Source organism: Papio anubis, chromosome 11, assembly GCF_008728515.1.
Source record: "Papio anubis isolate 15944 chromosome 11, Panubis1.0, whole genome shotgun sequence".
In the NCBI taxonomy this organism is placed as follows: Eukaryota; Metazoa; Chordata; class Mammalia; order Primates; family Cercopithecidae; genus Papio; species Papio anubis.
This window is the reverse complement of record NC_044986.1, coordinates 43,609,244-43,620,833: the sequence shown is the minus strand read 5'-3', so window position 1 is coordinate 43,620,833 and position 11,590 is coordinate 43,609,244. Positions and strand designations below refer to the sequence as shown.

Sequence of the window (11,590 nt, the reverse complement as noted above, 5' to 3'; positions counted from 1 at the left end):
CCAACCCCATCCAGGTTGCTGCAAATGCCGTTATTTCATTCCTTTTTATGGTTGAGTAGTATTCCATGACATATAGATAGATAGATAGATAGATAGATAGATATAGATATATCAATCATAGTTTGTTTTAATCCACTTGTTGATTGATGGACATTTGGGCTGGTTCTGTATTTTTGCAATTGCAAATTGTGCTACTGTAAACATATGAGTGCAAGTATCTATTTTTGTCTGCAGCATACCACTCTGAAAGCACCCAATCTTTTCTGAGGCATCATTTCTAATAAGTCCTAGACACCTAATCACATATTTCCTTACACTGGTTCTAAACATTTATTCTAAGTAGCATGTAGGTTTTTTTAAAGACAGGAACCACATCTTATATTTCTTCGTGTTGCCTGTAAGGTTTATCACATGCAAGTCAGTGCCAAACAAACACTTACGGACTGATTAGGTATTAAAATAAGAGAATCTTAAAAGCAAGAAGAAAACTTCACTTGCCTAATTCATATTCTCTTAAATAGTCACACGGAGATTCTTAAAAACATGAGAATGAGAAATTGGCTAAAATAGAGAAAGCTTTGCAGAGAGGTCAGAATGTGGAAGGTTCTTGAAATTCTTTACTAGAAGGAAAACTGAGCAGAAAACACACACAGGCACACACACACACACACACACACAGAGGCACCCATCAGTGTGGGCAAAATGAATATCAGGGCCTAGAAGTTGAAAGTGCTCTGGTTACAGGTACAGGGTGAAATGTACTTACTACACACAGAACAACAAAAATCTGCTGCAGTTGCTCTTACAAATGCAGGTATTTTCAAACATGCTTAGGAAGAAAGTTACTGGGGAAGTCTCTTGTGATCTCTTTGAGGGACCGACTACCACATGAGTTGTCTTCTTCTCCTTGGAAGGAAGCCTGTCTCAGAGTTTGCTTCTCCAGGCCCTCACTGTCCCTTTGTGATGCGAGCTATCTGGAGGAAAAGAGTTTGGGTTTTGCCCAACTGAACACCAAGAACAGACTGTCTCAGAACCAGAGGTGATCCAAAACTTCATCATCATTCATAGCCCATTGCACAACCTCAGCTGAGCTCATTCTGTACTGCCTGGGATTATCCTCTTTCGGTGACTCAGCTTCTTTGCCAATCAGCAGCTTCAGCTTTCACACTACGCAACTTTGTGCAAACATTTTCCTGACACATCCTGGATAAGTAACAGGGCGATGTAACATGTGCTACACAGGCATTCCATTCCCTGGTGTCCATCAACAGCCCTTCCACAGTCTGCATGGATGCCCCTTGTAGTTATGCTAGAAACAAATTCTTGTTGGTTTTTTACAGTGCCTGATGTTCTTCAAAACCACATCCAGCCCTCCAGTCCTTGGGGGTACTTGCAGGTCATGGACAGGAAAGAGCTGTGGGATAAAATAAAGAACTGTTTCACTAAGATCTCAATGGTTTTGCAAGACGAACTTCCTCTGAAAGAGGTACTCCTGAGACACAAAGTCATGATTCTCCTTACCAGACACAGAGAGTGAGAGTGTAGTGATGTGCAAGATGGTTCTGTAGTAGTTTGGTGTATAAGCGTGACATCATTGGCTCTTCAACCCACTGACCTGAGGATGTCTAGAGGGAAAGTGGCCTTATCTAGGACCCATAGTTCCTGGGACCTAAGAAACATGTGGATTATAGGTGCAAGTACTTTGGAGGATTCTCAGAAATAATTGGGAAGGTCATCTTTCCTCTCTGGGTTGGAGTATTTCTGACTAAAGAGCAATGGAAAGTCCTCAGAACAGTTTTTTTAAATTGATATGATGACTGTTGCACTCTCAAGAGGCTAGTGATGCTTAGAGCACCTGGGTTCCATGAAAAATTGTCTCCTAACAGCAAGAAAAGACTCAAGAATGGAATGTTTTTGGTGAAACTGAGCTTTTGAGTGATTCAAGGCCAGGCACACCTAGTAAGCTGGAATTACTGAGGAGATTTGGGTATTGTTTTCCAGGCAGATCACATGACTCTTGAAGTCCCTCTTCATCCTGAAATTTGAAGGTAAGAGAATTTGCATAGAACATTCTTACTGGACAGATCTAAAATATTCTGTTATCTGTCTCTGACTTCTTTTCTGTGTTGTTATGAGGCTACATGTCTTTATTGCTTCAGCCATAAGTACTTATTTTCTTAGTCAAGAATATTGGGGGACACAAGGACAAAGTGGCAATAGAAAAGTACGAGAAGCAACTTTGGAAAAAACAACTTTTGTAGGCTTACAGATCTTAAGGGAATTTAGGCGCACAGTTGCTTGTAGGATCCTGGATGGTTGCCTACAATCTGTGCAGTAGAGTGTGAGGAATTTCAAGTGCAAAGTTAACGCTCTCCATCCTACCCGCATGCCCGTATGGCCACAACAGATCCATACAACCGACAAGATATTTTTATAGATTTTCTCGTGGGAAAGTACATTGATAATTTGAGGGCTTATTGAAGAGAATTGTCAAGCAGTCAATTGACGCTTCCACATTGGCAAGCTGACCTCATTATTAGCTTGGTTTGAATAACTTGACAGCACAGAATGTCAACAGTTCATAATCTGATGGATCACTTTAGACAGGCAGGAAATTAAATTACCCTTCAGACAAGATGATAAGGTTGAAATATGTAAAGAGAAGCAGTTTTCTCCTTAGAAAAGGCTCACTATAACATTTGAATCCCAATATAGTACACTCCTAGAGCAGGAAGATTAATGATAGATAATCTACTTGAGTAAAATTAAGCCCCTGAGTAATATGAAAGAATAGGGGCAATTTTACAGATGTAGTAACTCAAAATTCTCCTGCCATGCACTATCAGTATGGGCACAGTTGCAGCTTTGGAACTGATAACTTATCTGGTGCCTGGGGAAAATGACATTTCAGAAAAGCAAACATATAATCCAAACCAACAACCAATTCAAGATTAATGTGCCATTTGTGAGCTTTATTTTATTTAACCTTGTCCTTGTAAGTCAATGGGTCAAGACAGAAGTTCATTTCTGGGGTTGTCATTTCCTTTAGTTTATTTAAATTGCTTTGTTTTGAAAAATTTCAATTGCTGTTTTATTTTTTGTGTGTGCAAATGCTTTTGTTTGTAATATTAAATTTTATAATGGGTATTTTGTAGGGGGAGACAACCCTTATAAATTTTTATTTTATATTTGTAAAAATATTTTGTTATACTTCTTGTGTAAGTCTTAAAAGTTTCAAGTTGTTACTGCATGAAATTTATTCCTCCTTTACAAAGAAATTGGCGGGGGTGGGGGCACTTGATTGTAGTTAACACCATTAGTATAAAAGTTTATTGCCTCTTCCATTTTACTAAACCCACTTTTACACTTTTGTTTTTATACATATTTTAAAATCCCATTGTTTATAGTCAATGTAGAAACGCAAAATTTCCTGAAGGCTTATCAATTTTTGGTAACAAAATAAAATAGAGTTTAAGAAGGAAGAGATATATAGAGAAAAATACTGCAATGTTCTCCAAACAGTTGTGGAATTGGGGAGTGCAAAGTTTGAGTGTCCATTTTCTAGATAATCACCTTAATTTTTCTATTTAGATTAAATCTTTTTACTTGGGCATGGTAAATTCTTGCAGTCGGTGTGAAGATGTTTTTGGCTTTCAACTTTGGCTTAAAAATACATTTTCAACTGGATATCCACATATGGAAGAATGAAGCTAGACCCCTATCTGTCATCATATACAAAACTCAACTCAAAATAAATTAAAGACCTAATGTAAGACCCCAAACTATAAAACTACTAGAAGAAAACATAGGGATAACACTAAAGGACCTTGGATCAGGCAAAGGTTTTATGACTAATGCCTCAAAAGCACAGACAACTAAAACAAAAATAGACAAATGGGACTATATTAAACTAAAAAGCTTCTGCACAGCAAAGGAAACAATCAACAGAGTGAAGAAATAACATGTTGAATGAAAGAAATTATTTGCAAATTATTTATCTGACAGGGAACTAATATCCAGAATATGCAAGGAACTGAAACAACTCAACAGTAAAAGAAGAAATAATCCCATTAAAAAGTGGGATGTTCATTGCAGCACTATTCATAATAGCAAGGATATGGAATAGACGTATTCATGAACAGATGAATGAATACAGAAAATGTGGTGTATGTATATATATGGTGTATACATATATGGTATATATACACACACATACATACACATACACACACATACCATTGAATATATATATAGCATATATATAGATATATGCACATATGTGTATGCATGACCACAAATACACAAATCTGTGCATGTATGTATATACATGTATGCATATGTGTATGTATGCATACATGTATATATCTATGTTTGTATGTAGGCATACATATGAATATACATATATGTGTGTATGTGTGTATACATGCATATACGCATAGTGATATATGTGTATGTATGCATGCATGCACATATGTGTGCGTACCTATGCATATACACATAAACAAATGGGTGTGTATGTGTATACATACATGCTTATATGTTCATGTACACCTACACACATGTGTGTATACGCATACAAATACACATTTGTGTATGTATAAATATACATATGCACATGTGTATATAAACATATATACATATATGTGTATATAAGCTTATATATACACACACAGTTTATGCATACACACATATGCATACATATGTAAGTTTATATACATATATGCATATGCATATATACACAGATATGCATAAGCATGCAAACATATATGCACGTCTATGTATATATACATATAGAGATATGTGCTTGATATGTAGGCATATATGCATATATATGCCTGTACACATATATACATATATGTATACTCACATATGTGTATGTATAAGTACACATATATACACATGTGCCTACATATACACATATGAGTATGTATTTGTAAATATACGTATACATATACATACAAATATACACATATTTGTGTATGCATCTATGCATACAGTATACACATATAAGTGTATGTATATATGTGTATATGTGTATACATATATGTGCATGTATACATAAGCATATAGTCACATAAATGTATTTATGTTTAAAAATATGCATATGTGTGTATGTATGTACAAATGACCACATATATGCATGTATAAACACATACATGTGTATGCATGTGTACATATATGCGTACATGTTTAGGCATGTACACACACACGTGCACATGTGTACATACATATACACATACATATATGTATGTTCTTACATATACATATACATATATGTGTATCAAAGTGTACATATACATGTAAAATATATATGTACATGTTTACATTTATGTGCCTAAATCTACACATGCATGTATATGCGTGCATATATGTACACATGTACATATACACATATCTGTGTATGCATTTATACATAAGGTACCTACATATGTGTGTAAGCATGTATACACATACAATATACATGTATGTGTACAATTATACACTAAAACATGTGTATGTCTGTACGTCTTTATGTTTATTTGTATGTGTACATAGACATATGTGTATGCTTTCACACATACATATGTGTAGGTATGTTTAAATATGTGTGTATCTGTGTAGACATGAACATAGATACATATATATGTATCTATGTAGACATGAACAGATATACATATGTGCATGTATGTATACGTATACACATGTGTATGTGTGTATATGTGCACATATAGGTGTGTATATGTATGCATGTATACATTTATGTGTGTGTAGACATGTGTATCTACACTTGTACTTATATATATTTATGTTTATATATGTAGACATATATTGTTATACCTATATTATGTTCACATGTACATATACATGCCTGTGTATGTACCTATACACCTACATATGTACACACGCGTGTGTGTATGCCTATATATGTGTATACGTATATATGTATGTGTAAACATTCACACATATATGTTTTTATATATATGTGTATGTATGTGCAAATAGACATGTATGTGTTTAAACGTTTACATACATACGTTTATGTGTATGCATGGATACAGATATATATTTACGTGTATTGTTGCACATATACATAGTACACAAATATACATTTATGTGTTTGTATATTCACACATATATATGTGTATGGATACAGATACATAAATGTTCATACATGCATTCATATGTACATATATGTCTATGCACATGAGCATGCATATTTGTGTAAACATGTGTGTGCATGCATGCATGCATACATGTATGTATGCAGATACATATATACATGTGTTTATATAAGCATATGTATATATACATGCATGTTTGTGTCTGTATACATACATGTATATGTGTATACTTATACATATATACATTTATGCATATGCATGTATATGTAAACATATATGCATATATGTACGTGCATGTATACATTTACTATATACATATATGTGTATGCATGTACACATTTGTACACATATACTATGCATATATGCACATTTATGTATACACATACTATATACATTTGTGTATTTATACATATACTATATATGTTTATATACACGTATATAGACTATATACATGTATGTGTATATTTGTACACATATATACATTCACTATTTACATATTTATGTGTATGTGCATACATGTAATATGTACATTTATGTGTATACATTCATATATATAGTGCATTCATGTATATATATACACGTATACATAGGCTTTATAGTTATATGTGTATGTATGTATACCTATGTATATACATAAATGTGTATATATACATATATCATATATGTTGTATTATCTATTTAATATTACCTATTATATATCATTTCATATTATGACAATATGTAATATTATATAGGCAATATAACATGTATTATATAAACTTATATAATATATATAATATGCATATATAGTATATTATATGTTAAGGTAATGTATAATTATAATATTATTTAACTTATATTTATTAAAATAATACATAATAGATATTATATAATTTATATCTATATACATTATGGTAAGTAACACATTTATGTATCTGCTTACATATATATATGTGGTAGTTTTCTGAATCCGAAGTGTTTCCTTTTAAAGGGGCTGGGATTTGTAGGAAGAGACTTAACCTTGATAATTCATTGTTTCTTAGTCTCTGCTAGGATTAAACATTTTCTTCCCCTTTAGTTCTGTCTCTTTTGTATTTACAGTTCATCTCCTTACCAGGTTTGGCTTTCAAGTTTTCATCCCTGATCATCTCCCTCTTCAAAATGTAATCTAGCAAATCCTGCATATTTTTTTGAAGACACAGGCAGCTGTTGGGTGCACGGGTCTTTTTCATGTAGTTCTTAGTGACTTGCGGTTGAGATGTCCTTGCCCTTCAGTGTTACTGAGTGATCATCTCCTATGTGATATACGCAGCTGGTGAAACTTGTGTTGTATTCCCCTTTTAAAAACCTTTATTTTAAGTTTATGGGTACATGTGAAGGTTACATGGGTAAATTTGTGTCATGTGCGTTTGTTGTACAGATTATTTAATCACCCAGGTATTAAGCCTAGTATGTCTTTGTTATTTTTCTTGATCCTCTCTCTCTGCCCACCCTCCACCCTCCAATAGGTCCCAGTGTGTATTGTTCACCTCTGTGTCCCTGTGTTCTCATTATTTAGCTCCCACTTACTTTACTCTGTTGATAGTTTCTTTTTCTGTGCAGAAGCTCTACCAGATGTCCAAAGAAGAGTTGGTAGCATTCCTAGTAAAACTATTCCAAAAAATTGTGGAGGAGGGACTCCTCCCTAATTCAGTCTATGACATTAACATCATCCTGATACGAAAACCTGGCAGAGATACAACAAAAACAGAAAACTTCAAGGCAATATCCTTGATGAACTTTGATGCAAAAATCCACAACAAAATACTGGCCAACAGAATTCAGCAGCACATCAAAAAGCTAGTACACATGATCAAGTAGGCTTTATACCTGGGATACAAGGCTGATTCAACATATGCTAATCAATAAAGATAATTCAACACATAAACAGAGCTAAAGACAAAAACTTGATTATCTCAATAGATGCAGAAAGGCTTTTGATAAAATTCAACATCTCTTTATGTTAAAAACTCTCAATAAACTAGATATTGAAGGAATATACATCAAAATAATAACAGCCATCTATGACAAGCCTATAGCCAACATCAAACCGAAGAGGCAAAAGCTGGAAGCACTTCCCTTGAAAACCAGCACAAGACAATAATTCTCTCTTTTACCACTCCTATTTAACATTGTATTGGAAGTCCTGACCAGCACAATCAGGCAAGAGAACGAAGTAAAGGACATCCAAATAAGAAGAGAGAAAGTCAAACTATCCCTGTTTGCAGATGACATGATCCTAAATCTAAGAAACCCCGTAATCTCAGCCCAAAATGTTCTTAAGCTGATAAACAACCTTGGCAGTCTCAGGATGCAAAATAAATGTGTTAAAATCACTAGCATTCCTATACACCAACAACAGGCAATCCAAGAGCCAAATCAGTAATGAACTCCCATTCACAAGTGCCTCAAAAAGAATAAAATACCTAGGAATACAGATATCTAGGGAGGTGAAAGTTCTCTAAAAGGAGACCACAAAACACTGCTCAAAGGAATCAGAGACAGCACAAACAAATGGCAAAACACTCCATGCTCATGGAAAAGAAAAATCAATATTATTAAAAAGGCCATGCCCAAAGCAATTTATAGATTCAATGCTATTCCTATTAAAGTGCCATTGGGATTCTTCACAGAATTGTAAAAAATTATTTTAAAATTCATATGGAACCAAAAGCGAGCCCAAATAGCCAAGGCAATTCTAAGCAAAAAGAATAAAGCTGGAGGCATCACACTACCCAACTTCAAACTATACTACAGGGCTATAGTGGCCCAAACATCATGGTACTGGTACAAGAACAGACACAGAGACCAATGGAACAGAATAGAGAACTCACCAGTATGGCTGTACACTTCCAACTATCTGATCTTCGACAAAGCTGACAAAAGCAATGAGAAAAGGATTCCCTATTCAACAAATGGTGCTGGGATAACTGGATAGCCAATTGCAGAAGATTGAAACTAGACTCCTTCCTTATACCATATACAAAAATTAAGATGGATTGAAGACGTAAATGTAAAGCCCAAAAGTATAAAAACCTGGAAGGCAACCTAGGCAATACCATTAAGGACATAGGCGTGGGCAAAGATTTCACGATGAAGATGCCAAAAACAATTGGAACAAAAGCAAAAATTGACAAATGGGATCTAATTGTGTTGTATTCTCGACACAGGCAGTGTTTTCCTGGAAGCTCAGGCACCTCCCTGATGATAAGACACCAGCCTGGCCCATTGCCCTGAAGTCCTCACTTTGCCCCAAGCAGTCACCGTTTCCTGGGCACGTTTATTGCACCACAACCATCAGCAACCTAGCTGTCCCCTGTGAGGCCACAGGGACATCTGGTGCCTTTCTGCAGTCCTCTCTGTGTTTGAATACCTTCCACCACCGTTAAACTCTGTTATGGCATCCGATGCTGTCTCCTCTCGGGAAGAGGGATACAGGACCTCTCTGGGTTCATCTTCTTCCTCTACTCAGAGCATATGTAGGTTTCTTTTATCATTTCCTCTCCTTCAAGAGGGGCTATAAAGAAGAAGAGTTAGAGGGGGGATTTTCATCAGGCTTCCCAAGCTATAGAACCAGAAAGCTTTTTATATGTTTTCTGTAAGGTGGGAGCGTCTTCACACTCTATTGCTGCTTCATACTACAGATTATTACAAACACCTTCTCTTGTGATATGGAAAGATGAATTAGGCCACCTTTGAAAACTAGTTTTCTATCTTGAGAACATTTTGTTTTCAGGGCTGGTGTTGCGCAGTCCAAGTTTTACAGGTGAGTAAATTCACTTGTGAGGCAGGAACTCAACATACTCTCTTGAGGCTAGAGGCTGCAATACCATACTTGTATGCAGCTGGTGAGAGGAAAAAGCAGGCTCAGTGGGGTCCTCAGTTCCCACCTGTCTCTGTGTGACCTCCGCCAGAGAAGTTGCCTATCCTCCACATGGGGGCCACTCCAAGCTTCATCCTTGTCACCTCTCAAGTCTATTCTTTTATATTTTATCTACCCCCATCAACTTTCATTTCCTCTTCCACCTCTGCATAGGACATTAATCTGGACTAAAAATTAATTTCATGCAACACCATGAGATTTTGCATTGCTAATTCATTCCTCTCTCTGTGATGTTTGTCCACTTTTAGACGAGGAGAAGAGAATCACCAGGAACCTCTGGCAATGGAGAAAGAAGTTCAATGAAGCTTGTTCCTATGTCTTCTTTCAGTAATTCACCTACGTTGGGGCAAATAAAGCATTGAACTTCTACTATGGTCTCTGAAGTTTGAGCCATCTCTTTGATAGGGGAAGAGAAAAGGGGCCGGGGAATCTTTTAGTTCTAAGATCCATTGCAAAATTATATTATTAAAGGAAATAAACAAATACTTAACAGGAGAAAAGGAAAGACTGCTAAGGTTTAAGACCTATGTTTTTAAACAATTGTTTAAGAATTCCTCAAAACTTTCCACTTATAGCACAGGATGATTGATGTTCTGTGTGAATACGTGTGTGCCTGTGTGTGTGTGAGTGTGTGTGTGTGTGTGTGTGTGTGAGAGTGATAATTGAAACATATTATTTTCTTGGAATCTCATGTTTCAGTTTAAAAATGTATGTAAATTATATGCTATAATATAGAATATTTGTTTCTTTTCATAGAAAATAATACCTCACAAGTAAAATTAGCTTTCCATGTTTATGTTTTGGTAGAGCCTGAAAGCCAGATTAAGAATCATTGCCTTTCCTTACTGAAGAGGACTGTGGAAGAGGTGGCCAGCTCTCTGCCAAGATTCATGCCCTTCCACACCATGCAGAGTAATTATTAGGAAGGGACTGATAGCAATTTCTCAGCAATAAGTCTCAGATCTAACCCTTCTACCAGCTTTACATATGGACATATGACTTGTTTTTGCCAGTGAAATATGAGCAGGAAAGATATTTCCAAAGATATCCACAAGTTTCTAGAGCATTGTTGCGAAGAAGCAGGTGCGCCTTTTCCACTTTCCCTTTCCCCTTCTGTAATGTGCTTGGAAACATTGTGCTGAAGATGTAAAATAAGATGAACCAATGCTCATGAATCACATGAATGGAAGGTGCCCACCCAATGCCAGTCTTGGGCTGTCCCCTGAAGAAGAAATACACTTATATTGTGTCATCTGTTACAGAAACTTAAGTTACCATAAATAACAAAGGATGTGCATAGAATTTAGAATCCACGAGTTGTAAAAATTTCTAGATTAAAATAGGTCCCTCTGTTAATCAATTTGGGAGCTAGCCACCAGCCAGAGAATGAGGGGAAGACAGTGGGGAATCCTTCCTCCTGACCATTTCTCCCAAAGTGTATGGGGTTAAGTGAATAGAAACCTCTGCTTAAATGGGGTAGAGTGTGTGACAACCCCTAGAACAGTATCTGGCATACAAGAAGTTATCATGAATATTTGTTGAATGTTAGTCTATAGTGAATTTGTATAATTTATTTCTCTTACACATG

General features: G+C 35.7%; 1 long non-coding RNA gene across 1 annotated transcript; it reads left to right on the top strand.

The window, feature by feature from the left end:
- The first annotated feature begins 1,419 nt into the window (after positions 1-1,419).
- Positions 1,420-10,313, top strand: LOC116269432. Its single transcript, XR_004176942.1, has 3 exons — positions 1,420-1,486; positions 2,002-2,048; positions 10,251-10,313. It is a non-coding gene; the product is annotated as an uncharacterized LOC116269432 (long non-coding RNA).
- The last annotated feature ends 1,277 nt before the right edge of the window (positions 10,314-11,590 follow it).